The sequence below is a fragment of the Myotis myotis genome, unplaced genomic scaffold, assembly GCF_014108235.1.
Source record: "Myotis myotis isolate mMyoMyo1 unplaced genomic scaffold, mMyoMyo1.p scaffold_m19_p_1, whole genome shotgun sequence".
In the NCBI taxonomy this organism is placed as follows: domain Eukaryota; kingdom Metazoa; phylum Chordata; class Mammalia; order Chiroptera; family Vespertilionidae; genus Myotis; species Myotis myotis.
In genome coordinates this window covers 122,428,077-122,434,540 of record NW_023416313.1, presented here as the reverse complement: position 1 = coordinate 122,434,540, position 6,464 = coordinate 122,428,077, and the positions used below count along the sequence as shown (strand labels likewise).

General features: G+C 38.5%; 1 pseudogene; it reads left to right on the top strand.

The window, feature by feature from the left end:
* Window positions 1-741: 741 nt before the first annotated feature.
* Window positions 742-5,334, top strand: LOC118669903 (annotated as a pseudogene).
* The last annotated feature ends 1,130 nt before the right edge of the window (window positions 5,335-6,464 follow it).

Sequence of the window (6,464 nt, the reverse complement as noted above, 5' to 3'; positions counted from 1 at the left end):
TTCTTTAAGATCCAAAAAAAAAAAAAAAACAAAAAACAAAAAAAACATTTGAAAGCATTCTGTATAACCAGGATGAAACTGAGATCCTAATGAAAGGGCCAGGAAACAACCTTCACTTCCAAATGTTTGGCCACATCCTATACAACCCCCAAAGTTTGCTCTTGAAGAGTCAACTGCTAGCTTTAGCATGGACTTCAGAGAGCCTTACTGATGATATTGTCATGTTTTCTATTTCTTTCTCCATTTTGTTACCCAACATTTATATTTTCAGATGCACATATACATAAACTAACACCACCAGGAATTTGGGCAGGAGCAGGACAACTAGCCCTACTACAGTGAACAGGGCTGAAAAACAGGCCAATTGTTTGGATCCCAGAATGGAAAACAGATACACATTCAGCCAGCACTCCCACCCTAGCTCTGAACTTTGAGAAACCTAGACTACCAGAGGAAGACTGGCCCTGGTCTCTGTCAAAATAGTTACTAGCATAATCATGCAGAATGTTAAAGAGCAGTTTTTAAACTGTATAATAGCTCCACCTCTACTACTGGGGAGGTGAATTATTCAAGTTTTGTGATTTAGAACAAAATAAATGAGAAAAGAGCCATTAAACTACATGGTATTGGCATTTGAGAAATGAAAAATAAAAAAAAGTTTTTTTATTGAAGAGGAATTTTACTCTCTGCTTCCAGGAATAGTCAAGGGCTCTCCCTCCCCCCATCAATAAGAAGCACAAGATGGCACCAATGTCAGAAGAAACACTGGAGAAGGCATGGCACTGTTGGTAGGTGGGGCGAAAATGCCAGCTGAGAAGAACAGCTGAAAGCCATCATCTCTACTAGTAAGTCTGTGAATGTGGGTTCCATATTCAGAACAGCTGAGAGTAGGGCACAAAGCCAAAGGCATGAAGAGCCTAGGGAGCGGAACAGCCCCCTAGTTAGTGGCCAATATCCATCAGAATCACCTGTTGCCAAGCATGAGCCAGTGGAGGTAATGGGGTTTCAAGCTCAGACATTCTGATTTAGTAGGTCTGGGAAGGGGGCAATAAATTTGCATACCTAACAAACACCCAGGTGCCGCCAATGATGCTGGTTCTGGAGATAGATGCATTTCTACAAGAGAGTTTGGTTAGCATTCAAAACTGTAATATTATGGGAAACTCAGTCTCCATGTTCCTTTAACAGGCAATGCAATAGCATATAGCAGGTCCTCAAATAACATCGTTTCATTATAAGTGATAAAATGCCATAGGAACTTAAATCTTGTTCATATCAATTTAGTCTGATATGTCATTTCTCTGCAGTTCCAACAATCTGTGGGTGACATTAAGTGAGGACATACTGTATTCTTTTAGATTTCTTGGTAGGAAATGATGTTGACTTGCTTGCAGGTGAGAAGCATCATCAGTCCAGTGGGCCCATGTTTCCAAGAACCAGGGGAAAAGGCTCATTGCCAATTGTTGGTTCTTTGTGACAGAATCATCTCTGTCACAAGGGTCATATTGAGAAGTGTTTGGTTCAAATATATACACAGCATTTTGAACCCTTCTCTAAATGAATAGAAAGCTTTGGTATTCTGTTTTTTCACTTCTTGATGTTCTCAGGGTTATTTTGTTTTGTTTGTTTTGTTTTGTTTGTTACCCTCACCGGAGAATATGTTTTTTATTGAGTTTAGAGAGAGGAGAGAGGGGAGGGGGAGAAAGAGAAAGAAACATCGATGTGAGAGAGAAACATTGATCAGTTTCCACCCATATGCAACCCGCCTGAGAATCAAACCCAAAACCCTTTGGTGCACGGGACAATGCTCCAAATAACTGAACCAAACCAGCCAGGGATGTTCTCAGTTTTTAAGACAAAATTCAAGATATCCCTGAATATTATGCTAGGATGTTTTTTTCCCCTTCTTCACAGCAATGTTTTTTATCTAGGCCTATTAAAGTCCTTGGAGACTTCTGAACACCTGTCAAGACAACCGAGAATCACATTAGCTCTGGAAAGAGAGCTGAGGTTAGTCAACACGTTGGCTTTGTTTGGTGTTGAACTTGATTTGGTAGTGATGGGATCAGGTGGTCTCAAAGGGAAATTGCAGGATATACACAATACATTCAGCTAAAAAGTCAATGACTGCCAGACAGGTATATTCTGTTTGGCCATCTAAAAATTGTGTCCCCAGATGATTTGAGTGAGACAGCCACTTTACCTAGTGGTTGAAAAGCCTTACTTCCACTGTAAAACAATTTCAGCACTTGTTCATTAAATTTAAATTTAAGACATCAAAGAGGATTTGCAAATCTGGAAAACATTTATGAAAAATTTAAATGGGGTGTCACTTTGGCAGTGTAAGTGGCATGAACTGTTTGATTTTCAACTATTTGCAGATGTATCTGACTCTGGGATTAATGCATGTATATTCCAGAAGAAATTGTATATGCAAAGTTTTGACTAAATTTGTCTGGAAGAGAAAAATATATGTAGTATGGAACTATTCTCCTGTATGTAGTATGTGCCTGTTTGTGTATATGAGAAAAGAGAAACATTTTTTTCATTGTTTTATAACTCTTTTTTTAAAAAAAAAAAATCAGCTTTCCTTTTTTTATTTTTTAAAATATATTTTTATTGATTTCAGAGAGGAAGAGAGAGAGAGAGAGAGAGAGAGAGAGAAAGAGAAACATCAATGATGATAGAGAATCATTGATCAGCTGCCCCCTGCACACCCTCTACTGGGGATTGAGCCTTCAGCCCCAGCACGTGCCCTTGACCGGAATCAAATCTGGGACCCTTCAGTCCACAGGCCTATGCTCTATCCACTGAGCCAAATTGGCGAGGGCTGTTTTATAGCTCTTGATATAAATTATGCATCAAACAATTTAAGAACTTAATGTTCTATTCTCATTTTGTTCAGAATTCCTGAGTTCCAAAGTTGCCAAATTCTTGCTTTCTTGGTTCATATTTACTTTTAAGAACTTCCTTTATATAACATCTGGTAATTGGTCACACCAGACAATACCAAAAGACAATACAAACTGAAACATATCTCAATGTAGGTCCTCTACAAGTCTAGAAGTTTTCCCAAAAATTGTTTTTTATTTTTATTCTAGGTTCCAGCAAATGAATGACTCAGAGCTTCAATCCTCGACAGGAAGAGAAAGTTCAAGTCTTAGCTAGAATACTTTGAAAAATTAAGTGTTTTCTGTAACTCTTATTTTAGTTCTTGATTATGTCACTTTGTATTTCTAAAATGATTTTATGTGACTTACATAATATTTCAAAAACAAGCCAAGAAAATAAGGGAAATTAAAAGTGATTGTCATAAATACTCTATTAGAAGTCTCCTGTTTACGGGGATCTGAATTTTTTAGCAGCCAAGGCAGAGAAGGAAACACTTTTTGAAACTATTTTTAAAAAATGAATTTTTTAAGAAGAGAATAATTAGTTCTAGTACTGGTACTGAGACCTAAGTGAAAAATTTTACATGGCTCAGTGGGGAGCGAATACTCTGTAATATTCTCAACATCTTTCTTGCATGATATAATTTAGGCAGTTGTCCCTGGGTATTATCTTGAAATCAAACCTTTGAAAATGTTGAACAATGCTCTCCATGCCTCATTCTGCATATCACTTGAAGAACAATTTGGGAAGAGTTGGAATAGTTTGGATGGAAGTAAGTTTTACATTCACAAAGCACACCTCTGACTTTAAAAGTCTTGTTTTCTTTTACTTACCAGAATAATCTGTGACATGTAGATCTCAAAGCACCTTTCCAAATGTCCTGATCCCATATAAATTCTGCACTTTTTCATCTCTATGTCAATGCTTGCTGTTTCCTCCAGTGGAAATATTTCTCTGATCTCACCCCAAATGAGGCTCCAATCCCACTGAGTGTTCAAGGCCACTCAACTATGCATCCCACACATCAATTAGAACAATATCTTCTCCAAAGTTGAAGTTCAATTAATATTGAATGGAAGAGTGAATAAATGTCCATCTTGGAATGTTCTCTTGGCTGCATTATGGAAGAAAATAAAACATTTTTTTGTTTTTCATTATTTAACTCAATCTTTTTTGCCTACTTTGGCTCTTCTTAGAAACCAAAAGAAAAGCTTTCATATGTGACCCTTCACAGGAGGCAAAAAACCTTTCAAGCGGGGCCACGTGTCATATCCTCCTAAGACATCCTCGCTTTACACCATGAATCAGAGCACCGGTGCCGGGCAAGCTTAGTCATGACCCTGGGAAATCTACCGGATGAACATTTGCTCAAGATTTTGAGACCAGGCAGCTTGGCATCAGAGCAGTGGCTCAGTTAGGAGAGAAGCATTGGGAGCATCATTTGCTCTTCACCTGCCTGCTATTACGGGGGCAATGACACCACAGGATACTGCCATTTATCAGAGGGAAATAGCCTGGTAATAGAAGGAGAACTAGACCTCATTAAGATGAAATAGTGTCTGATATCCTTGAGTCAGACAAAAGAGAATATGAAATTGATGTGGTCAGTGTTCCTGCCAAGCTGCATTTGAAAAGAATCAAACAAAGTGGCAATTGACAGCACTTTAGGAGAAAAATACCCACAAATGAAACTGAAGCATGTTGAATGTAAACCTCTAGTCTTAAGTGCATTCAAATAAGACTTTGCATTTGATTTTCTTCCACACTGAGATCATTCAGAACAAATCTATAAAAGAAACGAGGTGTATACATTTAATATGTTCTTGTCAAAGTCCTACAGCAAAAGGTGGTGATAGGATTAGTTTAATTCGCACACTCTCATCCTCCTGAAATCAGTATGGACATGTTTCTAGTGTTGAAAAGACAAAAAGTGTTTCATGAAAAGGGGTGGAGAAGGACAGCTGGTGACTCCTGACTTGGAGAAGACTATTACTGTCACTGGCCACAGTCCTCAAAGATCCTTAACTATTGCATAAAAAGGATATCACCTCTTTCTGCCATCTTTCCGTGCTGCCATAAGGACTGGTGCTTTGGAGAGTATCAGCAATGCCAAAAGGAGAGGCAAAGTCCAAATTCTTATTAGGGTGTGCTCCAACATCATCCCTCAGTTGACGACGAAACATGGTTACCTTGGCAAATTTGAAGTTATAAAGGACCACAGAGCTGGGGAAATTGTTGTGCAACTCACAGGCAGGTTGAACAAGTGTGGAGTAATCAGCTCCAGATTTTATATAACTCAAAGATCCAGAAAAAGGGCAGAACAACCTGCTCCCGTCCCGTCAGTCTGGTTTCATTGTACTGACAACCTCAGCGGGCATCATGGACCATGAAGAAGCAAGATAAAAACACACAGGAGGGAAAATCCTGGGATTCTTTTTCTAAGTATGTAATACATAAATGCAAATAAAATGCCTCAATGGACAAAAAATTAAACAATAAAAAATAAAAAGAATATCAGTTATCAAACATTACTTTTCTGTCTGGCACCTCCCAAAACTATAGATAAAATGGAGGTATCTGTTTACAGTGCGCTTTAGCTAGAGAGCTTCAAAGTCTCTAAGCATAAAAGCCTTTATTCGCATGATAGTCCACATTCTCGGTGGCTTCAGAGGAAGATAGTCAGCATGCTCTTGTCTGAGAAGCAACTGGCAGCTAGTGGCTTTTTAGTCCATGTCAGGTTTGGTATTGCTTGTTGTTGTTTTGTCTTATTTATTAACGAAGAAAACTTGATCATTTTTTCCCAAAGTATTGTCCATAGATACTACCCTTTGTCTCCCACACAGGGAGCATCTCCAACCTTCCAACCTTTTTATTTTTTTTTAATATACTTTTATTGATTTCAGAGAGGAAGGGAGAGGGAGAGAGAAAAACAGCAATGATTACAGAGAAACATTGATCAGCTGCCTCCTGCACTCCCCCTATTGGGGATTGAGCTCACAACCTGGGCATGTGCCCTGCCAGGAATCTAACCATGACCTCCAAGTTCATAGGTTGATGCTCAACCACTGAACCACACTGGCTGGGCCCATCTCCAACCTTTTATCTCCCCACCCTTGCTATGTTTCTAAAACAACCAAAGAGCAGCATTGGACTGAGGAAGCAGGCTTTAGTCTCCTGGGGGTGCTACAGGGGTCAAATCTATTCTAGAGATTCAACCTTAAAAGGCTGGCACCAATGCCTCTTCCCCCTTTCCTGGTTGTGAATTATTTTTAAAGTGAGAAATTTATGGACTTGAAATAATGTGAAGCCACATTTTTTTAAAAGCATGAACATATAGTCTACTTCTTAATTTTGAAAATATCAAGTTAAATACATCTATATGTGGTAGATACTGCAGTTTTAAAAAATAAATTTCTTATCAGACTATTTCCTTAGAACAGAATGTTTGTTGCATAGAATAAATCTTTGGAGACCTTATTGGACATACAGTTCTTCTCCAGCCAACTGTGACAACAATAACAAAGGGTCAAGTTCTTGCTGTGGGAAAAGGCAAAGCAAACAAAAAAGTGCAA